General features: G+C 38.7%; 1 long non-coding RNA gene across 2 annotated transcripts in view; it reads right to left on the bottom strand.

The window, feature by feature from the left end:
• LOC108541052 (uncharacterized) overlaps positions 1-25106 on the bottom strand; it is a 33708-nt gene that overhangs the window by 7017 nt on the left and 1585 nt on the right. For both annotated transcript variants that reach the window (XR_001888846.1, XR_001888847.1), the window contains exon 2: positions 10319-10522. This is a non-coding gene — a long non-coding RNA (uncharacterized LOC108541052). The remainder of the gene's footprint in view (positions 1-10318; positions 10523-25106) is intronic.

The following is a 25106-nucleotide window of genomic DNA, read 5'->3' as shown; positions in this document are numbered from 1 at the left end:
AAATTCAAAGTATTGTTTGATTTGGCAACCAGATCCCAAGACTTGGAATACTAACTCATGTTTTAGCTTCAGATTACATGCAACTAGAATAAATTTTTAAATTTAACAAGGCAGTTGTTGAATGTTAATTAAATTGCATTTGAGTAATAAAATCCAATTGATTGCTAAGAGTATGCTAAGGCGTGATAGAAAAATTGCCTTTTACATATCTTTAGCCATTCATAAATACACACATGTATCTATTTGTGCAGAAACAATAATGAAACAGTTAAAAATCTATTTGTATCGCGCTTTACAGTTTAGAACTGATCTTTTTTACATACATTATATTAACAGCTCTGTGAGGTAGGTGGTGGTGTTATCTTCATTTTGCAGAGAAGAAAACTGAAGTTCAGAGACTGATATTCTCAAGATACACACTTAGCAAGTGGCCTCTGCAAAACTGAAACCCTCCCTCATTGAATCTAAACTTTTATGTTGTTCCACTCTACCATCTGTTTCCCCTTTCCCAGCCAATTAACTCCCCTCAAGAAAAATCCTAAAATCCAGGAACAACTTCCACTGCCACCTCGTTTTAGTATAAAGACATTTACGTAATCTGGATGGATCTCATCAAGTTAATGATGAGTGGAGAAAGACAGCGACGAAGAATACATACGGTACAGTTTCATTTCTGGGAAGTTGATGTCAGTCAAAACTAACCCAAGGTGTCAGAAGTCAGAACAGTGGTTACCTCTGGGGAGAGGCTATTGACTAAGAGCATGAGGGTGCCTTCTGGGGTGTGGGAATACTCTGTGTATTGATATGAGTGGTGATGACTCACATGTATGCATGTAAAAGCTTAGCAGAACACAAGATTTGTAAAATTTGCTGTAACTCTATCATACATAAATAAAAAATTGATTTTAAAAAGAGCTTATTGCATCAAATATGTACTAAATGTACCTGAAAAGTGTCCCCTTATTTCTTTTATTTTGGGAAAAAGAATCATACCCTATTCTTGATTCTCTAGGCTTTCTCATGCCTCTACTATCTATTCTCATTGTGCCTAGCTATTTCTTCTATCATTAATCACAGTATTTTATAATTGTCTGAATATATATGGCTGTCTGTTTCTCAATGGGCAGAGAGCACTTGCTCCTTGTGTCTACATTCCCAGCATCTAGCACAGTACCCGGCATGAAATACTTAATAAATTCTTCTCGAGAAGTGAAAAAATGAATGAATGGATGAGCCAAATGACTTTTCATTTTGTTGTTTTATAACTCATACCTAGGATATGGGTTATATTAGGATGTACTGTAAGATCAGGAAATCATACATCAGATGGGGCTTCCCAAAAGTCCTGGGTCATTGCCTTTCAAAGCCGGCTATAGTTAAGCCATCACCACACCACCAATCCAGAAATATAAGTTCTGAAGAGACCATTTCTACTGTTGGGATCTGATTGCCTCCTTTCTAGACCTTTCTATTATATGGCTTCCCCTGCTTCTGCCAAAGAGGAGCCCTCAACTCTAATCTTTTCTGTATTTATTCCTGCTTAGCTTCCAGCCCTTTGTCCAATGCTCTCCTAAATTTCTTTGTAGTGGAAAGTTTGTTCACACCCTGCCCAAAACATAGAGAAACCAGACTCCTGCATCCAGCACTCCAGCTTCATTTTTATTAGTCTCTTTCGTCAGCCTTTTTAATTTATCTGAGTTCCAAGTTTAGAAAGAGCAAATGTCACCTTTATCCCAATTTTGAATGATAGCCTCTCCTGTTGAAGTTTTCCAATTTCTGCTCTGCTTTTTGTTTGCTTCTTAGGTTTATGGTTTTCCTTATGTCGAGACTGGCCTTTAACATAACTGTGAAGAAAGCAGCTTGTCCTGGGTGCGTTCTTTCTTTTCCTTTTCTCCATTTTATTCTGTGAGTTGCAGATTATGTCAAAAGCACTCCAAATGAGCCTGCCCAATTCCAGGAGAATACTTGGGTTAGATGGTGCTCTGGTAAGAGAATAGCTGGACTGTGCATTTTATCTTCTCGGCTCAAGCCTGCTCAGTTGACTTGTTTGCTATTGTCATCTCTACAACCTGCTCTTCACTTGGAGTAAAAATTCTCTAGAGTATATTTCTTTTGAGGGTCTGGTATGAAGGCTCTGTTGCTGCTTTGGAGCAAATAAACAGCCATCAACAAGTACTAGCATTCACCTGTCTAGTAAATGCTTCTGAATATGGTGATTCTCCAAGGCCATGCCTCCTAAAACACTGTGCTTTTATTCTGCTCTGATAGTCTTCATGAAGTTGCTTGGGTTGTATATACATTCAGCACTTTACGGGGTTTGTACTCTTTGTGCTCTGGGCAGAAATACCAGGCAGTCAAATGCAGAAATCATAAAAATGCCCTGGAGGGTCAGAGAAGTGATGGGATTTGAGGACTGAGGATAAACCTATCTGCTTTTCTTTTTCCATTTATAATCTTTAATGACTTATCTGGGCATCTACAATGGGGATAAAGAAGGAGATAAAAAAGCAAGCAGGAGGTAAATTAGCACATAAAAGAGAAGGAAGACATACTCCAAATATAAATGCCACCATTTTGTGTGGTGCTCATTCCAGAGTCTGGTAAGCCAGAGAGCATATTGGGGTTGCTCCCTCCACTCCATTTAAGCAACACCCTCAATATTGGTCCCACACACCTGAGCTAGGGCACCCTGTGGAGACTGAAGACACACAGTGTCATAATCAAGTGCAGGACTGAGAGTCAGAGGGGATCGTATTCAAGTTCTGACAACTTCTTCCTGAAAAGATTGAGTGTCCTCTCTAAGCCCCAACTTTCTCATCAGTAAAATTAGAATAATAATTTAAAAGTCACCACCAACCTGTTTTTAAGTGTCAGTTGAGGTGTTATTTTTAAAAAAGTCTAATAAATGGAAAAACATTGCATATATCTTCGAATATTAATTGTGATTATCCTGCCTCTTGCTGGCTGCTTACAGTAACATGAAAAATTACTGAGAATTTTCCTTTCACTGGTCAGGCCTATGCGAAAATGATTCCAAGCCAGGAAATTATTCTGTGTAGCTAAATGTGGTTGAATGTGTAGGCTGGTGGGGTTGTCAGAGGTGGGGGCTTGGGGGTTACAGACAGTGGTATTAAATGAGGTAGTCTAGTATTTTCTCTACTCTGGGGCTAAGGGGTTTCCTTGCCAGTCATTAGGCATAGATCTATTTTCTAGACACTGGGATATTTAGTCACTTTGTGATTTTTCAAAATTGATGGCAGCTAATTCTTAAAATAACACTTTAATGGGTTAACAGCCAATGAAGGAGAGCTATGTTGATTAAACCTCCCTTACAAACATGTTTGATGATTATGAGAGTAAGGCACTGGGTGGATTGCCTTTAGGGTATTGTTAAATCTAAAACGTGTGAAACGTTGTCTGAAAGAGAACCCAGTGTATTCTCCCTGCTCTGTGCTCCTCCAGCCCTGACTTGAAATGAGACATGGCTTGATTGTTATGGTGGCTGCACACTGTCTTTCAGCACATCTTCTACCCTGAAGATGGAGGCAGCAGGAACCCCCAGAATGTCAAACCAGGAAACCAAATCCAGCTTGAAGCCATTCTGTTATCAAAGTGATGCTTCCTTGCTCACGAGAATGCCTCCAGGCCAGCAACACAGATCTTAAGCAGAGGTAGAACCCCATTCTCCCAACTTCTGCTCCTCCCATGGGATCAGTGCACAGCCGAATAAGGTGAGTATGAGACGATAAAGATGGCACAAGGAAAAGAGAGTAGTGTCTGGTAGGTACTCCCGGATAAGCACTAGAGGAGACCCTATGACTTGGGGGGGTCTGATGAGCCTGACTTGCTTCTTCCCTTTGGAAAGTGCAACAAAGAGGAACAGGGAAGAGAAAGGTTAATATATATATATACACACACACACACACACACACACACATATATGTGTGTGTATATATATATCAAAAAATCCATTTGTGGATGGATTTTTTAAAAATATTAGGAAGTGAGTCAAAGATGATCTTAGGAACAGAGATTATTTCCTTCTTTTAGCTACATGTTCTAAAAGTCAGGGGGCGGAAGAAAAGGGAAGGAACATTTATTATGTGCTAACTCAGTGCCAGACATTCTGCTTGCACTTTTAACTTTACCTCATTTAAACTTCCTAGGAATCGTAGTAGGTTTTTTAATCCCCCTGTTTCCAAATGAAGAAACTAAGGTCCGTGGAGTTTCAGTTACCTAAAGTCACATGTGCTGCAGCCAGGTCCTACCAGATGTGCCTGCCTGCAAGGCACTCTACCACATTGCCCCTCCGTGCCTACGACTTCCCTGGTATTTCCAAAGGTCTAGAAATAGGTCTAGTAACATATGCTTTGACATGTTGTTCCTTAGGATTTTCAGGGACTAAAAAAGGGCAAACCAAACATTCATAAATGCAAATTATTAGTGTAGATAAACCAAATGCATTTTTGTGAAAATCAATTAAAATTCTACAAGGCAATAATTTTCTGAACAGTAATGTGTAACTAACAACTGCAGCTTCAGTTACCTAAAAAAGCTGATCATATAAATTAAAGCCTAGCCCTCAAATTTAGCTGACTTCTAACAGCTTCAAGGTGGCCCCAGAATTTACAAATCGAGTGACCAGGTTTCAGAGACCTCTTCAGGTTCAAACGAGACTTATACCCAGACTTAACATATAACTTATGCCTGGAGATAGAATCTCATTTGGGGTAGGAGATGGGAAATGTGTGTGCACAAAAATTATATTTCATTCTGGGTTTACCCTAGAGGCAATTTTTGGAGTTAGACTACCTTAATATAGTTAGAAGAAATTTAATTCTACTCCTGCACAAGTCCCAGCTTTGCCTAATACCATCTTCAAGTGTAACCTGGCCCAAAGGTGGCAGATACCCAAATAAGAAGATGGCACTCAAAGGATGTTTGGGAAATGAATGAGGGAATGGCTACTAAATTGAGAAAAATGAAAATCTTTTTACTCCACATGCTCTGGAGATGGGAACACTTCCCACCAGTTCCTCCCTGGTAGATGTGCAATGCCTTGTAAACTATAAGCATGCTGTGTACAGGTATCCCTAGAAAGCGATAGGGCCTGAAACCTATAAACCAGGCCCAGCAGTCTCTTCCCTGAGGTTTTTCATCCTTGCTAGATAGGACAGACTTTTCCAAAGCTGCAGAAAATATAATCTGCCTTCGCAGAGGTATAGGAGTGATTAAGTGAGATGTTATAGGTGCAGGTATCTGTCTTTAACATTCAATACACACGAGCCATCAGAGTGATGATGGTGATGAAGATGGTGATAATAGGAGTATGGCATTTTGCAAAGCACTCCCAAGTATGTGATTTCATTGTTTTGGGTTGCTCCCTGTGAGGTAGGTGATAGGTGATAAGGGTTTATTGCAGGAGTTCTCTTTAGACCAATACGAACTAAAATAGAAAGTGATTCTTTTGTTCAAGGCCATACAACTAATCAGAGGCTAAAGTTGCATTATTGTCCTCAAATTCTTATTCTGGTCTTTTCCAGTGTCTTACCACCACCACCACAACCACACACACACACACACTACATACACACATTACACACACCACAAACACATGCATACATTACTCACACATCAGTCACAACAAAAACAACTCACAATATCTTATGACCACTGAGAAGTTTGCAATTTCTTAACATGCCCTCAGTTGAGGGAAACTAAATATATACGCGGCCAATGGCTAGACCATATATAAAATTAGAACTTTTATCCACAACCTGGAACAAGCTCTCCAGGAAACCAACTTTCTATCTACTGTAAACAACGTAGAAAGCCAGGCTGCTAGAAGTCAGACTTGCAGGAAGCCAGATGGCTGTCTCTAGTGACAATCTAGGAAGCTATACAATAACCTCTGTAGCAGTCAGCTCCAAGTGGCCAGAATTTGTTTAATAACTGGCAGCTTTCCTAATTTTTGTCCCTGTTTCCAACTTAGGACCAATAGGAGGAAGCCAAATATGCACCTCTAATTAATCACATAGCACACCCCACTTCTAGTTAGCCTGCTTCCAACTTTTCCATTTCAACAGGCTCTAATCAGGGAATACCTGACGCTTTCCCTGTTTTCCACTCTAAAGCTTTCCCATTCCTGCCTGCCTTTAAGTCTCTGCCAAAATTCAGGTGCTTGTGGCTGACCCCCTTGCTGTAGCACACCCTCAATAAAGAGCCTTTGTTGCTTTTCTCTTTTTGTTGCCACTTGCACATCATCCCATCTTCACGTGGAGCAGCTGCTTTGATACAGGAAAGACTGAAGACATAGATTGCACATTGCAGATGAGGAAACTGAGATCCATGGAGGTCAGTGATTCTCCTTGGGTAGAACGTGGTATAGTCAGGAGCCCACCCCATAATCACAGGTGTCCTGACTCCTGCCCATCATTTCCCCACTACTCTCTGCTGCCTCCCAGCTGAACTTTTAAGGAGGTGGGAGGAGGAGGAGTCAATGACAAATTAGAGTATGAATAGTGATTCTGCGGGAAGATAACACTGTGGTTCCATTCGCCACATTTCTAAAATGGGGTGAAAAGGCCTCTTTGTTGGAGAGAACAGAACCCAAAAAGCAATACCCCCTCCACTTCCCCTGGCAGAGAAAACGTGGAAGTGTCTCTTGGGGTTTATACCTCTTCTAGGCCTGCAAGACAAAGCTGGTCCTCCACCCTCCAACCAATTTTCAAGAGCAAAATATTTTTCTCCTGTTTGCTTGTTTGTGTACTTGACTCTTAAAAAGGCAAACAAACAAGCAAACAGGAATGAAAAAGAAATCCTAAATTCCTGCTTTTAGGTTAGCCCTGAAATGCATTAATCTCCTTCACTTGATGTAGCTCACTTTCATTCTTCCATTTTAGTATCTTGGGGGAAGAGAAACCCAAGTAACCAATAACAGTTTACAGCTTTGACGCAGAGCACTAAAGTTGTTTTTCTATGAATATAGATTATTACGTTTTTTTGCAAAGCAAGTAAACAGATGCATAAAAATGCATTATTTCAGGAGCATAAGAAAACCTGCAATAAGTATAGAGCTTTTAATTTGTTTTTATGATTACTTGTAATTAATTAGCATCAAAAGTAAATTATCAACATTTGAAATTGTACTATCAGATGTGATCAGGGTACTCCATGAATGATTGACTGGTTCATCTTTATATCGAGGTAGGGAAAAGAATGATCTTTTCTTTGACTTTTTTTAAAACTATGCTTAAATGAAAATGCCAAAAGTTAGTAGCAGCACAGAGGAAGAAATTTTAAAACAACTGATAAGGAAGGCCCAGTTTGCCAAATGAAAATGATGTCAAGGGCTAAAATGATACACATTACCAGCCTCATAACAGGATTAGGATTGTCTAAGAACGAAAATTTCTTTTTTAGAAAATATGAATAAAAATGGAATAGCTCTGCTAATTGAAGGAGTTTCATATACTCTCTCCAAACCATCACTTTCAACCATACAAAGAAAGACATTTTACAGGTGTTAGTATTTTTTTTTAACCAACTCTTAATTGTTTGTCACCATCCCTTTTCCTTTTAGGATTAATGATGAAATTATTTGCTGTAGCTTTGGTCAACTTAAAACTAACCAATAAGTTCAAAGGAGTGATACACTTGACCTCTTTCTGCATCCTGTGACATTTGCTGCCCCAGCTCACCCTGCCCTGAGCTGGTTCTTCCTCAGAGAGTGCCAACAAGAAAGAAAAATGAATATTTAGTAAGCAGACAGCTTTTTTTTTTTTTTTTTTTTTTATCTGAGAAGAATATGTGCAGGGATTTAGAGGACTCACCCACGTCTATTTTATTAACAAGAACGTACTTGAACTGAGAATTCAATCTCTGCAATACAAATAGAATTCACCAACAGAAGGGAAGGGAGGGGAAAAAAATAAGATTAAAAACCCACAGTCTTCCTTCTTTTTTAGCAGCCCTCCTTAGAGGTAGGGGCTTTCACAATGGGATTACGGAGCTTCCAACAAAATTAAATAAAATAAATAGATTCACTTCTAACAAGTTTCATTCCATGGCAGACCCTCAAAAGACACACATTTTTTTTTTATTATTATTTTGGGGAAGTTATCTGAAATGAAACTCTGGCTGTATTTTTCTAAATAATCCACTGGGAAGAATAAAAAGCATTCCACGTTTGTAGGGAGCTGGGGATAGATTTACACTTATGGATACTTCAATATTGATAAGAGAATATAAAGTAAATTGCTTCCCAATGAAGACACAGTCAAAGACTCAGAGACATCCTTGATTATCTTGTCCTCTTCCTCTAGGAATTCTAGTCCAGGTAACTATTCTACTGGTGACCTATGCTGGTTACTAAGGAACAATATCAGAGTTAACAGTCGCCAAACGCAAAGTGTTAAATCAAACCAAGGATATCTGCATTGCAGTTATTGTACTAGAAAAATTCTCCACTAAATCCCCCTAAAATAACAAATATTAATCAAAGTTCAAGCTACATCAACAGCATTCTTGCTTAATTGTTGAAATTAATAGTTTGTCACAAGCATTGAATTGCTCTAGTCTTTCTCATCCACCGCTGCTGAAAGTCAGAATTGGAGAACACTGAAGAATACGTAAAATTCCTAACCAGATTATTTTTACGCTGAGATTTTCCATTCTGTGTTACCAGCAGTGAATACACATTCCCTTTCCCCCAAGCTTGTTACCTGCCAAATCTGTCTTTGGGAGGTGACACCACCCTTTCACAAATACAATGTCCAGGGACACATACTGAGAAAATATTGGTTCTTTTTCAGTGATTGGGGGAAAGTGGAAAGGTTATTCAAGGAAAAAACAAGGAGAAAAGCAATGCCATGACTTGTTGAGGAAGTGTGTGACTGAAGTCACCAAAAAGGGGGAAAGCCCCTGCTTTACTTCCTATCGTTATTTCTATTTTAGAATGTTGGCTCCCGGTGAGAGCACATCTAGGCATTACATTATAAAGCTCTTCTCCTGCAGATCCAGTGGAGCCATTTAGCTCATTGGTCACTGGATATACATCTCTTTTTAGCTATTAGCCCTTGACTATTACTTCTTATACAAATATGTGTGTGGGAGAGGAAGGTGATGGTGGAGTGAATAACTCAAGTCTTGACCTCCTAGGTCCACCTGAATATCAGACTCCAATGATGGGTCAAATTTCCTAGCTACAAGGAAATGTCCAAGTATTCCGTCTACTTCAAGTCTTTTATGATACTTCAGTAGTAGGGTACGTTTTCATGAGGACCAAGACAGACCAAATTATCCTTGTTTTATAGTGACTAAAATTAGAATAAGGTTCCAGAAAGTCTAGCAGGGACATCCCTGGAGAACATTATTAAAAAGGCAAATTGTGTTTATCACTCCATACTCTTCTACTGGGCCCTCCCCTGCAAATGCTCTGTGCCCTAAGGAAGCCGCATCTGAGGTCCAGGATTCTGGCTTTTTCCTCTCTGAGGAATTCACTCAAGTCTGCAACTCTTAAAATATTCTTCCTCTGCAAAATGGCTCTATCCTTTTACTGTACCCTCTGGATTCGGCAATAAAATTTCCAGGTTTACCTAAGATTTTTACCAGATCAACTTAAGGCAATAATAGATCATTTTTGTATTGCTGTGTTGCTCGCATGGGTAGCTGATATGGATTCCAGTAGGGGCTTTCTAACTATATTTTAATTAAAAACAGTGGTCCTCAAAGGTGTTAATTCTAATTCAGAAAGGGAGACATTTGGGGGTAGATGAAGTCTTTCAGTGCCTCCTCAACTACAGTGGGACAAGTCAGTGATTACATACTCTGAATCTACAAAGTCTTGCCCTGCAGGTTGATGCTCTATTAATGTAAGTTGCATGATTTCTCAGATAATTGCGTTTATCCACAACTTGATATTTGCCATAGAGCCATGGTCTCAAGAATTACTTCAAGCAACTGTCTTGCTTAAAACCAACATTGCTTTAAATCTACATATTTTATAAAGCATAAAAGCATGCGAGTCATATTTTACCCATTTTCGATTTATGAAGTGCCTGGAGGTGCTTTTACCATAAAGATTTTGCAATACAGATATACAAGTTTCCTTCTCCTGCTTTAGAATAAATGACTGGTGCCTAAGACTTTCTTCCAAATAATTTTACATAAGTACTTTGTAATCCTTTTAAAAGTTCCTTTTACAAAATTTCTAAGTTACCCTTCTCCTTCTTAATAGTATATAAACCTCAATATGAACATTTGAATACTTTTTTCCTTACTCTTCAGTTTTCATACTTCAATTGGTAATTTCCTATACCTTTCTGCTTTCTCCTCTTTTTTCTCCTTTACTTCCTCTGATGACTTCTGAAAGACACTGATGATAATCTTCCCCATCTCTTTAAACAGTGTTCTTTCCTTGGTGTTAAACTGTAGATAGTTGAGGTTTCACAACTTGCTTGTCATCCCATTCCTTGCTTTAAGGAATACTAGAGACAGAATGGTGATAGAGCTTAGGGTTCCACTGGGGAGAAAAACGGAGAACATTTTAGAAAGTGTGTGTGATCTGTTAAAATATATAGCACTGAAAATAAATATTTTGAGGGTTAGGAACATTAACGTCTTTCAATACTAGATACACAAACTGTCAAAGAAAACTTATGGTTCTTTCAACCTTGATCCTTATAGTTTCGATTGATTGGGGTCATAGATGGCTTCCTTGACAAAATCCTAAAATCATGTCTATCAAACAAACAACAACAACAACAAAAAACAATCTAGTAAGGGAATATCACAAGGTACAAATGGATTCAAAGGGCTTTAGCTTCAAAATGCAACTTGATGTGATGGTAAAGGAACTTCCAAGAATTTTAAGTGTGGTTTCCTTGGAGTAATATTAACCAGTTGCTAGAGGCAAGCTGACTGGGTCAGATTTGCACCAGAAGTCATAAAATTTGTTCAGGGCTCAGCATGCTATCCGCTGAAGGGTAAGAACCTTTTTTTTCCATTATCCTCAAGAGTAACTTCTGGCATTAAAATTCGGACTAGTCATTTACTCATGGTACAATTTTTTTTAGTTATTTCTGATTTAGATAAAGACCTTAATGACATATTTCCATGTTTTTACTGGTATGTTCTTAATTTTGTTTTCCTTTGTTCTGAAGACTAAACCTTCAGTTTCTTTTGTTTTAGTCATTTCAACATTAATGAATACTCTATCATCTGGATTAATGACACTATTTAATTGTCTAAGATAGGAATCCTGGACTCATTCTTGCTTAAAATTAATTCATTAAATCTTATAACCTTTTTCTCCTACCAGTTAAACTTCTTGTTTATTCTTCATTAAGCAATATCTGAATAGGAGTAATCCATTGGATGCTGTATGTCATCTACAAATTCTGCCCACTGACACCTTTATGATTTGAGAGTTCTGTCTTCTGGGGCTACAAGGTGATGCCATCAAAATCCCTCTTCTGTTGATTTAGGCACAGCCAGTTCCATGCTCATTAACTGTAGAAGTCAGTCCTCATTAGTCAGTTGATTATCTGCTCTTGCCCTCGCAAGGAAATTGGCGAGCCATGATCATCTAGGCCAGTCCTATTCAAGTGGTGTTGGGTAATTGGCAACCATAGAATCATTCAATTCTAAATTTCAAAGATAGATAACTGCATTTTGCTTTCATTCTGAGGATTCAATGGAACATAATAGACACCATAGCAATCAAAAGCTGTCTTTTAGACAGGATGAAGAACTAAAGGCAAATATTCTAATTTGGTAATCATCCTCATGGCCTTTAACAATATTTAGTCACAAAAGATTTGTTTTAGGAGACTAATTTTCTCATTTTTTGTTATGGTGGTGGTATTATTCAGCAACTGGACAATTTACCTTTGGTAAGTGTAAGAGCAGGTTGGTGAAAGTGATTTTAGTTAATGTCAGTAGGGCATTATAAATTAAGGGTTTATTACTTTTAGTCCTAACCTGACTCCTTTATAGGAGACACTTGGATTGTTGGTACAAATATAGAGGAAAGAGGGCCGGGCGTGGTGGCTCACACCTGTAATCCCAGCACTTTGGGAGGCCTAGGTGGGTGGATCACAAGGTCATGAGATCGAGACCATCCTGGCCAACACAGTGAAACCCCTTCTCTACTAAAAATACAAAAAATTAGCAGAGTGTGGTGGCGGGCACCTGTAGTTCCAGTTGCTTGGGAAGCTGAGGCAGGAGAATGGCATGAACCTGTGAGGCGGAGCTTGCAGTGAGCTGAGATCGCGCCACTACTCTCCAGCCTGGGTGAGAGAGTGAGACTCCATCTCAAAAAATAAAATAAAATAAAATAAAATAAAATAAAATAAAATAAAGCAAAGAACACAGGTTTTGTGTCTGTGATACATGTAGATTCAAATCAAGATTCTGCCCCTAACTCCCTGAATTAGTTCCACCTATAAAAGTGAATATTCACAGCTGTGTCTCAGAGTTAAACGTCACAGGTGCATTATAGGAGATCAAGGATAACTTTCATTATCATTGTTGTAATTTCTCCTTCTGTATAGTTCCACCAATAAGAAGCCTAGGACTTCATCAGCAGACTAATGTGTACTTGAAATCTCTTGAACCCAGGAGCCAAAGGAGCCAAAAGACTCATACTGTCAAGGTGATGTAGGGGTTTGCTGATTCATAATCATCATAAGACCTGAAAGGGATAGTTTAATTTTCATAGGCTATTTTTCTAGGGGTAGCTATTGGCTCACATTATTAGATAATCATAGTTCAATACTGTTCAGTTGCTACCTATCAGAGTCATTCTTTCATATACATACGTTGTATTTCTTACTATGTGCCAGACACTGTTTTAGCCATTGAGAAACATTAAGAAGCAGTTTACTTTCATGTTAAATGAACACTTTTCTATAGAAGTTACTGTTTATTCTTTTTTGGTTATTATCCCTTCTTTATTTACCATTTTCAGGAATAAAGATGTGAGGGTAACAAGTAAAAATTTTCCGTGAAATTTGCATTTTCTTCAAGTTTAACTGTTTTAAAAACTGTGATGGAAAGAGTTCAGGAGGATTCAACCAGAGGCAAGAGCTCTCTGAACACATAATGACCTCCATGATTCAAACACACAAGTCTATCTGTCTCCCAAGAGAAATGTTTAGACAGATTAGATTGAAATGTGCCCGGAATGTACCTTATGTAGACAAATGGTAAGACTGATTTTCCCTTTTTTCTTGATTGGTAAGGCCTAGAGAAGTTATTGATAGAACTTCCTCTCAAAGGAAGTAATACTTTTAAATAGACATACCTCGCAGCAAATCCTGAACCTTGCTACTGAGGCACACAACAACTGCAGATTTGGACACCTCTCTTGTTCAATGCTTGGCCCTGAGTGAGCAACTTCTCTGATGTTATAGGCCCATGGTTTTAAAGAAAATTAGAAACATATAATGAGTCACAGGAAGAGGAAGAAAATTTAATCCAGTGTTCTCTAAGTCCTCCTCTAAGAACTATATCCTAATCTTGCATAAAGATTTACTTCTAATTAACTTGCCAGTTAAGAGACATCCTCTCTTTTTGGCAAAACATTGACCAAACGATCAGCTGGATATCCTGTCTAGACTTGACTCCAGCTTATACCCTCAAAAAAGGTCTGTCCAGATCCTCCTGACCTAACATGTGCCTGAGGAAGAGAAAGACTTTAGCACAATTGCAGTTCTGTTGACCATTGTCGGTAATGGAGCTAATCAAGAAAATCAGGAGACTCATTAAAACTTTCTGCTGTATATTCATAGGCTGATTCATTTAAGAGAATTTTTTGGAGCAGTAATAGGTAGATGAAAGGCTCTAGAATATGCAGATGACTCAGGTCTCATAACCCTGGGAGTCAGACATGCACGCACAAATTCATAATGTGAAATAGCATGTCTAACTGAAAAACATTCATTAGCTAAGTTCAAAGGAAAGACTCAGATTTCACTTGGAAGAACTAGGGAAGACTTTTTATTTGCTGCTTTTCATTGTGAGCCAAGGAGTTGCCCCAGGAACCTGGGACTTTGAGCCCTTACCTAGGGATGTGAAGTCTGCATGGTACACACAGGTACCCACGACTGATAGGGGGAAGAGGGGAGCATGGGGGTTTTCTGAGGCTCATTCCATGCTCCACGCCCTTAACCGTGTGCCCTGGCAGGAAGGGCTGTCCACCTGAGGAAAAGGCTGTGGAACCATGCAGCCCTAGGGTTTCTAAGTTGGCTCTCCCTTTCGGGCAACGTTTTTAAAATTAAGTTTTGGGGTACATGTGCAGGTTTTTTACATAAGTAAACGTGTGCCATGGTGGTCTGCTGCACCTATCAACCTGTCACTTAGGTATTAAGCCCAACATGCATCAGCTCTTTTCCCTAATGCTCTCCCACCCCTGCTCTCCCCCAGTAGGCCCCAGTGAGTGTTGTTCCCTTCCTTGCATCCAGGCGTTCTCATTATTCGGCTCTCACTTGTAAGTGAGAACATGTGGTGTTTGGTTTTCTGTTCCTGCATTAGTTTGCTGAGGATAATGGCTTCTAGTTAAAGAAAATGTACATATATGCCATGGGATACTATGCAGCCATAAAAAGTAATGAGATCATGTCCTTTGTAGGGACATGGACGAAGCTGGGCAACTTTCTAATTCACACAAAGGTACACCGATGTCCTCCTGGAGTTGTAGTATCTGTTACAAAGAGGGATGATCTGAAAGCCTACTCTTGCTTTTGGGAGAAGCCAAATCGAAAGCCAACAGGCTGCTCACATGAATTTTCCATCTAGAAGTTCCAGAGAAAGAATCCAGATACCAGGTCCTGAAACTGAAGCCAGATAGGAGCATACAGGTTTAAAACTAAGGATAGAAGGCAGAAGGGGTAAATTCTCAGAACCGATTGCTGAGCTATGATGACTATAAGGGGTGTAGGTGGCCTCGTCTGTGGGTGGGACGGGAGGTATCAGACAGCCAGCTCAGTGGGGTCAGGTGTCAAAGAGGGCTAAATTGGACTGTGCGATGGAGGAAGAAAATGAGGAGAGAGAATTTCAGGCAGAGGGTTCACCTCTGCAAAAACTCCATGGGATGGAAGGCTATGGCTTGATGAGTCCACACTAAGACTTCTGCAATAGCTGGGACACAGGGCACGTGGTTGGGTGGGTCAGGAGCTCGGGAGTGAAGATGAAGAGGGAGAGAATGTCAGCTCCTCAAGACAATGCCCATCATGGTGTTCAAATCTCTCAAATAATTATCAGGATTATTATTTTCTCTTAGAGTGAGATATTTGTTTCCTATGTCCTTCCTTTTACTAAATAATTGGATACGTGCAACAAACCAGTTTCCCTTTTTGCTTTGGTTGTTATAATGCTCTGGGCTCTGTGGTAGACAGACCACAACGTGACTTGCCATGTTTCATTACTATTAGGTTGGTGCAAAAGTCATTGCGGTTTTTGCCATTACTTTCAATGGATCTTGTATTATTGCCCTGTACCTAATGTGATTCCAAGGCATCCATTGTCCTGTGTGTTAAATCACCACTAATCCCTTTTAAAAAGTTGTCAAAATATGAGTGATACATAGAAATAATACATCATAATATCTTCTAGTTGACAACCAAACAGCAAATGTTTCTTGAACACCTCTGATAACTGACTCTATTACTTGGAGAAGTCGGAAGCACAAGATTTAGTTTCAACATTCAATTACCAGCTTGTAACCTACCTGAGAATATGCCATGTGCAGATAACGTGATAAGTAGTAGTACAAGGCATTATATGCAGGGTTAATATTTAATTTATTTCTACTGCCACAAGTTTACTTGCAATTAAAATATTTTAGTTCGTCTCCTTTGGGTGGTATATAACCTGTGCCTGAAGCTGGCTGAGTACCCAGCTTGCCACTCAGATCCCTTCAAGCTCTCCCTGAAACACCCATCTCCATTCCCTACAATCCAGCAACTGAAGGGTTAATGCAGGGCACAGCAGGAACCTCTGCTCCTAGGTCCAGGACCACCATTTGCTCTGATGAGATGATGTCTACTATGCCCAGACTTTTATTAAACATTTTGAACATCACTCTTGAGTAAATGTTAGGTGCTAAGTGATCTGTCTTCTTGTTACCATTGCAATAAATAATAAGGGCTACTATTAGCTAATCACTTACTGTGTTCCAATTTAACATTTATAGTTAGCCATTAAGATAATCTTTACTAATCTCATTTTACAATTGAAGCAACAAGCTCACGGAGTAGAAATCACTCCATCCAGAGAGAGCACCTAGTAAGCAGAGAATCCAAGTTCCCAACCCTGCTCAGTAGGACAGACTCCATGTTTGGGAGACGGCTTTGTTATCCTGCCTGGGACAGCAGAGAAGCAGCATGGAAAAGAGGGAGGAGATGGCTTCAAGGGTTTGGCTCAGCATTGTGACTGGAAGGACAGGGGACCTAAGGCGTATTAGGTGGGTAGTTGAATCTGGCTTTACACTCTCTGAACATGTGTTTCTGAGTTCTTCCTTTTTCAGTTGCCCTTAGTCTATCATAAATAAGAATTTGGGAAGTTACATCCACTTTTTTTAGGTCACTAATATACTTCATAGCAAGTTCAGCTACAGCAGAATAAATTGGGGCTTCTTGGCCCCAACAGGCACCATCTGGTTTATGAAACAACAGTGTATGCCCTCTGGATCATTTTCCCTTAGGAAATTCCTCCTTATCTGTTTCCTGGCTGCTAACTTAAGGATAATTTTCATACTTTCTATTCTAATAATTTTGTGCTGTGGGTTTCTTTCATAACTTTGCTTAATATAAACAATGAATATTTTGTTTATATTAAGAAAGGGAAAATAACCACTTGTAAAGTACACACAGGTTTAGTCTGGCAACAGAAAAACATTCTGAGGGCAAGAGAAAGTGAGTATTTCACAGCTCAGGGAAGAATTGAGCAACTCAGATTACAATTGAAAGCTGATTAATGGGAGACTCATGTTGGAAGCAAAGAGGTTTGAAACAGAAGGAAGAATCAAAGAGAAAATAGATGCTTTTGTTACCTATGCTTGTTTTTAATTCTCGCCTCTCCTAAAATAAGTGATGAGCAGATCTGTAGGCATAACATTAAAGCTGAGAAAGCTTCAGAGAAGGGTAGGAATGGTGGGTTATGAACTCTATAAGACTTCAGATTGAAGGGTTGAAATGACAAAGATACTCACCAGTGTTACTCAATCATGTGGTTTCATAAGGGTCTCTGGAAATTCTGAACATACCTTCCCTACCCCAGCACCCAGGTAAAAGGTCAGTCTATGACCTTATGAAAATATTATCATTCACTGCCTCTGGTGGCCACAGTTTGTTCTCTTTCTCATTCAGATGTGAAAAACCCTGACGCCCTCCCATCCTCCATCTCTTGTTGCCACCCACCAACCCTTATGTCAGTCCAGAGGCACAAACAGCATCATTAAAGGGGAGGAAAAAGAAATCCAGTACAGATTGGCTGGCTCCCTGGCCTGGGCTGCTTTAGGCAGCTCTTGGCTTAGACACCCTGCTTTCCAAACACAATCTGTTTTCAAGATTCCTGGGGAATTACAGGTCCAAGAGAAGGTTTGGTGTTAAGTTCCCCAAACTCAGTCTCCTTCCTCTCTTTCCACTCCACTAAGGCATAGGGGAGACCCACTTGCCCAGACTCAGTTTTCGGCTTGTAGGACTAAGCTGTGTTCTTGGCTCTAGAAGAAGTTCTGTCCTCTCCAGGCTCTGTGTTGTTTCCTTTCTTTCAGAACTTTGCTCCACCAATGGGCCAAGCATGGCTCCATTCTGATCTACCTCCAGAGGCTTTTGGAAATGGAAAAATGCAAAAGATGCTGAGAGATCACATTTAAAGAAGACAGCCACTCTTAGTAGGATATAGAGTCAAAAGTTCCAGAATGCAGGCAGAAACTATTCCTTTTTAGGCCGCACGATAACACCAAGTTCTTTCTAGTGTGGATCCTGCAATTGGCAAATTGCCAGAAAGTGCTTTAAAAAAAGGTAGATGCAATATAGTTTTTGAAGCATGCTGAAAAGTATTTATCTAAATGAGAAGCATCGCTCCCTTTTTATTGTGTGGCACCATCCTATATGAAGAAGAACCTTACAGCTTTCTGTCTAGTTGGGTAGAAATCTTGTTTAAAAGTAATACATTAGTTTCCTCTGAGGCAGGAGAATCTCTTGGACCCAAGGCAGGGAGGTTGCAGTTAGCCAAGATCATGCCATTGCACTCCAGTCTCAGCAACAAGAGTGAAACTCTGTCTCAAAAAAAAAAAAAAAATTAAAAAAAATTGTTTCTTGTTCTGTGGTTTCCATTACCCATAGTCAACTGTAGTCCAAGAATATTATCAATATAAGTAAGTAAATCAATAAGATATTTGTGAGAGACCACATTCATATAACTTTATATTGCAGTGTAATGTTATTTTATTAGTAGTAGTTGTTTTCAATATCTTATTGTGCCTAATTCATAAATTAGACTTTACCATAGGAATGTATATATAGGAAAAACATAGTATATTTAGAGTTCAGTACTATTCACAGTTTCAGGCATCCACTGAAGATGTATGCCCCACAGAGAAGGAATGACTACTGTGCATACCTCTTTTTTTGACAGTCTCACTCAGTTGCTCAGGCTGGAGTGCAGTGGCACAGTCTCGGCTCACTTCAACCTCCACCTCCCAGGTTCAAGCAAATCTTCTGCCTCAGCCTCCCAAGTAGTTGGGACTACAGGTGTGCACCACCATACCTGGCTGATTTTTATATTTTTAGTAGAAATGGGGTTTCACCATGCTGGCCAGTCTGGTCTCGAACTCCTGACCTCATGATCTGCCTGCCTCAACCTCCCAAAGTGCTGGGATTACAGATGTGAGCCACTACACCCAGCCTATACCTCTTTTTTAGATCAGTGTTTTTGAATATATTTCTAATATCTCATTGGGCAGCCCTAGAAACATCATTTTCTGAGTTCTTCTGTAATAGAGGATGCCCTCAGAGGATAAAACAGACCCATTGGCCCCCACTCTGAATTACCCCAGGATGCTGGTCTTTTTCAATGCTCTTGTGGCTTCTCTTATTGCCAGATTCCTTTAATACATTGTTCTGCTTCTTAAACACAGTTCTCAAGGTAAGGGTAGCACCATTTTTTTAACCTTAATAAACTTGCTTTCTTTACAAGTCAAGATCTTGTAAAACAGTTTTCTTCAATTTCAAGAATGATGGCTGTATGCAGAATGGTTGAGATTTCCAGAAGTTGGATCTTGAGACAAGCAGTGATTTTCATTATTATCATTTTGGCTTCCAAAAATGATGCTACAGCCACATTCTAAAGTAATATAGCTATAACAAAATATAAATATAATTTGTGAATACTAGCTGCTTGTTGGTTATTGTGTCAGTTATTTTTCATTTTATTAATTGCTTCTAATGATTATCCAATACTTAAATTAGTTCATTTGGTCTTCACCACAGTCCTTTGAGATATGCATCCTTTCATCTCCTTTTAACACATGAGGTAGCTAGAGCTTACAAGGGTCAAGATCATTAAGTAATGCAGTTGGTAAGTGACAGAGATTTCACTCAAATTCAGGTCAGCTGGACCTCAGTGGTTGTGGTCCTAACTACTTGCATAGAATACATGGCTGGATCAAAAATATGGTTAGTTCAAAAAAAAAAAAAAGAAAAAAACCAGCTACAGATTAATTATCAGAGAAAGAATCATGAACTTTTATCAGATACTCAGTAATGACTTAAAATCCATTAGGAACAATTGACCTAAATGGATTTATCAGGAACTCTAGTCCAGGAAAAGCAAATTGGTTTCAATTCCCCTATGGGGCAATCCTGACCATAGGGTAGGGGTCATCTGGAGTGCTGTGATGAGAAAGATTCTGAAGTAATTGCTAGATCAATAGGAAGAAAGCATACATTAGAAATATCTGCTATGACCTTATTTGGGTGATGGTTTGAACAATTGATTTTATAAAATCATGAGACATCAGTGATTTGAACACTGAATATTAGATGATATTAAAGAATTGTTAATTTTTAAATGTGATTGTAATATTGTAATTACATTTTGTGAAAGATCGAAAATCAACACCCTAACATCACAACTAAAAGAACTAGAGAAGCAAGAGCAAACAAATTCAAAAGCCAGCAGAATACAAGAAATAACTAAGATCAGAGCAATACTGAAGGAGAAAGAGACACAAAAAACCCTTCAAAAAATCAATGAATCCAGGAGTTGGTGTTCTGAAAAGATTAACAAAATAGACCACTAGCAGACTAATAAAGAAGAAAACAGAGAAGGATCAAATAGATACAATAAAATATGATAAAGGGGAGATCACCACTGATCCCACAGAAATGCAAACTATCATCAGAGAATACTATAAACATCTCTACTCAAATAAACTAGAAAATCTAGAAGAAATGGATAAATTCCTGGACACATACACCCTCCCAAGACTAAACCAGGAAGACGTCGAATCCCTAAATAGACCAATACCAAGTTCTGAAATTGAGGCAGTAATTAATAGCCTACCAACCAAAAAAAGCCCAAGACCAGATGGAATCACACCAGAATTGTACCAGAGGTCCGAAGAGGAGCTGGTACCATTCCTTCTGAAACTGTTCCAAACAATAGAAAAAGGGGGACTACTCCCTAACTCATTTTATGAGGCCACCATTATCCTGATACCAAAACCTGGGCAGAGACACAACAAAAAAGAGAAAATTTCAGGCCAATATCCCTGATGAACATTGATGCGAAAATCCTCAATAAAATACTGGCAAACTGAATCCAGCAGCTCATTAAAAAGCTTATCCACCATGATCAAGTCTGCTTCATCTCTGGGATGCAAGTCTGGTTCAACATACACAAATCCACAAATGTAATCCATCACATAAACAAAACCAATGACAAAAACCACATGATTATCTCAATAGATGCAGACAAAAACCTTCAGTAAAATTCAACACCCATTCATGCTAAAAGCACTCAATAAACTAGGTATTGATGGAATGTATCTCAAAATAATAAGAGCTATTTATGACAGGCACACACACAATATCATACTGAATCGGCAAAATCTGGAAGCATTCCCTTTGAGAATTGGCACAAGGCAAGAATGCCCTCTCTCACCACTCCTATTCAACATAGTATTGGAAGTTCTGGTCAGGGCAATCAGGCAAGAGAAAGAAAAAAAAAAAAAAAGATATTCAAATAGGAAGAAAGAAAGTCAAGTTGTCTCTGTTTGCAGATTATATGATTGTATATTTAGAAAACCCCATCGTCTCAGCCCAAAAAGTCCTTCAGCTGATAAGCAACTTCAGCAAACTCTTAGGATATAAAATCAATGTGCAAAAATCACAAGGATTCCTATATACCAATAATAGACCAATAACAGACAAACACAAAGCCAAATCATGAGTGAACTCCCATTCACAATTGCTACAAAGAGAATAAAATGCCTAGCAATACAACTTACAAGGGATGTGAAGGACCTCTTCAAGGGGAGCTACAAACCACTGCTTAAGGAAATAAGAGAGGACACAAACAAATAGAAAAACATTCCAAGCTCATGGATAGGAAGAATCAATATCATGAAAATGGCCATATTGCCCAAAGTAATGTACAGATTCAATGCTATTCCCATCGAGCTACCATTGACTTTCTTCACAGAATTAGAAAAAAACTACTTTAAATTTCTTATGGAATCATAAAAGAGCTTGTATAGTCAAGACAATCCTAAGCAAAAAGAACAAAGCTGGAGGCATTGTGCTACCTGACTTCACACTATACTACAAGGCTACAGTAAATAGTATGGTACTGGTGCCAAAACAGATATATAGACCAATGGAACAGAACAGAGGCCTCAGAAATAACACCACACATTCGCCACAATCTGATCTTTGACAAACCTGACAGAAACAAGCAATTGGGAAAGGATTTCCTATTTAATAAATGGTGTTGGGAAAATTGGCTAGCCATATGCAGAAAACTGAAACTGGACTCCTTCCTTACGTCTTATACAAAAATTAACACAAGATGGATTAAAGACTTAAATGTAAGACCTAAAACCATAAAAACCCTAGAAGAAAACCTAGGCAATACCATTCAGGACATAGGCATGGGCAAAGACTTCATGACTAAAACACCAAGAGCAATTGCAACAAAAGCCAAAATTGACAAATGGAATCTAAACAAACTAAAGAGCTTCTGCACAGCAAAACAAACTATCATCAGAGTGAACAGGCAACCTGCAGAATGGGAGAAAATTTTTGCAATCTATCCATCTGACAAAGGGCTAATACCCAGAATCTACAAGGAACTTGAACAAATTTATAAGAAAAACAAACAACCCCATCAAAAGTGGGCAAAGGATATGAACAGACATTTTCAAAAGAAGACGTTTATGTGGCCAACAAACATATGAAAAAAAGCTCATCATCACTGATCATTAGAGAAATGCAAATCAAAACCACAATGAGATACTATCTCATGCCAGTTGGAATGGTGATCATTAAAAAGTCAAGAAACAACAGATGCTGGAGACAATGTGGAGAAATAGGAACGCTTTTACACTGTTGGTGGAAGTATAAATTACTTCAACCATTGTGGAGGACAGCATGGTGACTCCTCAAGGATATAGAAACAGAAATACCATTTGACACAGCAATCCCATTATTGGGTATATACCCAAAAGATTATAAATCATTCTACTATAAAGACACATGCACACAAATATTTATTGCAGCACTATTCACAATAGCAAAGACTTGGAATCAATCCAAATGCCCATCAATGATAGACTGGATAAAGAAAATATGGCATATATACACCATGGAATACTATGCAGCCATAAAAAAGAATGAGCTCATGTTCTTTGTGGGGACATGGACACCATCATTCTCAGAAAACTAACACAGGAACAGAAAACCAAACACTGCGTGTTCTCACTCATAAGTGGGAGTTGAACAATGAGAACGTATGGGCACAGGGACGGCAACATCACTCACCCACACACCAGGACCTGTCAGGGAGTGAGGGGCAAGGGGTGGGATAGCATTAGGAGAAATACCTAATATGGATGACAGGTTGATGGGTGCAGCAAACCGCCATGGCACATGTGTACCTATGTAACAAACCTGTACATTCTGCACATGTATCCCAGAACTTAAAGTATAATAAAAAAGGGGGAAATCAAAAATACATTCAAAGGAAAATTTAAAACTATATATATCTACTATGGTTATAGGCAAGGAGGTAAATTTGGAAGGGCGGTGAAGATGGAGAGGTGGTGTCTTACTGCATGCTAAGAGCTACCTCTATTTTAACCTCATCATAGAGCTTACAAGTCAAGACTCAAAGTAGAAGGCGGCTTGCTCAAAATCATATGGCTAGAAAATAGAAGTGTTTAGTTAGTGTCTGGGCCTTTAAGCCTAACAGAGCTTCCACAACACCCACTGACACACTCACAGTTGTAATGGCTTACAGTGACAGCATAAAGCATATTGAAACACTTATGCTCCTCTGGGTCCAAGGTGTCCTCAAGAATTATGTAAACAATTTAATATTAACTAATCACAAGGGTCTTTTAAAAAACAGTTTAATTGTATTTTAACTACAGTTTTGTGAATTGTAGTTTAATTTTGAGATAATCATAGATGCACATATGGTTCTAAGAAACATTGCAGAGAGAACCTGTGTACGTTTTACTCCATTTCCCATAGTGGTAACACCTTGTGTAACTATAGTAGAATATCACAACCAGGAAACTAGCTTTGATACAGTCCACTGCTCTTATATGGATTTCACTAGTTTTACGTGTACTAATATGTATGATTGTGTGTATGTCTTTAGTTCTATGCCATTTTATCACGCATGTATATTCCTACAATCACCTCCATAGTCAAGATACAGAATAGTTCACCACAAGAGTCCTTACTAAGTGGTGCCTTCACACATTATTTCACTGAACATGAACTACATCATCAGAGAAATTATTGCTGACCTCCAAATACTTTATTTCCTACCTGGTTATGGATTTGAGTAATGAAGAGAATCAGGCTAACCAAAACCAGAATCTGAATAAAAGAAGATGAAAGTAAATTGGTCTAGGTGTATGAATGGCAAAGGAACCTATTTTAAAAGTCAAGACTATTTTAAGATGGCATTTTATAAAGATGCATTTAATAATAAACTCCAACTTTCACACCTTCAAATAATCAGATTTTATTTTACTTTTCCTTAAGCAGGCAATTTAACTTCTCTGAGATGGGGTTTTTAATCTGTAAAATGTGGATAATCATACCTACTTATGGGGCAACTTTTGAAGATGAAATAAAGTAACATGTTTAAAAGGCACTTTAAAAATGGTAAAGTACTACTACTACTAAAAGAGTTATAATGATTTCCATGAAGAGGAAAGCAAGGGATAAAAAATTAAGCCGACATCAAGAAATGATTTTTGAAGAAAACCTTCCAGGATATACTGTATGGTCAATATTAGTTTATCCCATCTACCAAACGTTCTACTCCTCAGGCCTACAAAATGGCCATGGATGCTGTTCATGATAATTCAGCAAAGCTGCAAAATTCCTAAACATCTTGTATCTCATCCAAGGAAGAGTCCCCTGAAAGTTTTTAAAACTTGGAGATTCGTCCAATTTATGAATGAATGTGCTGACACCCAGAGCTATAAAGTGACTTTTGAGCCTAGTATTGGTATTTTTCTCTATTTAAAATCTCTGACATAATGTCCCAAATATATAGTAATTGTGAGTTTTAGCTTTAATATTTAATTGACCAAGATACAAAAAAATTGGTGCCCCACAGAATTAGGAACATGGTAAAGTGTGGAAGTACTGGAATCATGAACCAAAATTATGAGTCTCAGAACTGGCCTAGCTCTTTTATAAAGCCAGCTCACTTAGCACTAGTCTCATGAGGGGCAAATACGGTTAGCTCTTCCAATTCCTTGGCTGTATACATTTCTATGTTGCTACTACTTTAATGGCAAAACCACAATTACTTTTGTACCAATCTCATACTAAGTATTTAAACTCTCCTTAGTTGAT

This window comes from Rhinopithecus bieti, unplaced genomic scaffold (genome assembly GCF_001698545.2).
Source record: "Rhinopithecus bieti isolate Rb0 unplaced genomic scaffold, ASM169854v2 scaffold_17861, whole genome shotgun sequence".
Taxonomy (NCBI): domain Eukaryota; kingdom Metazoa; phylum Chordata; class Mammalia; order Primates; family Cercopithecidae; genus Rhinopithecus; species Rhinopithecus bieti.
The sequence above is the reverse complement of the archived record's forward strand: the minus strand, read 5'-3'. Positions and strand labels throughout refer to the sequence as shown.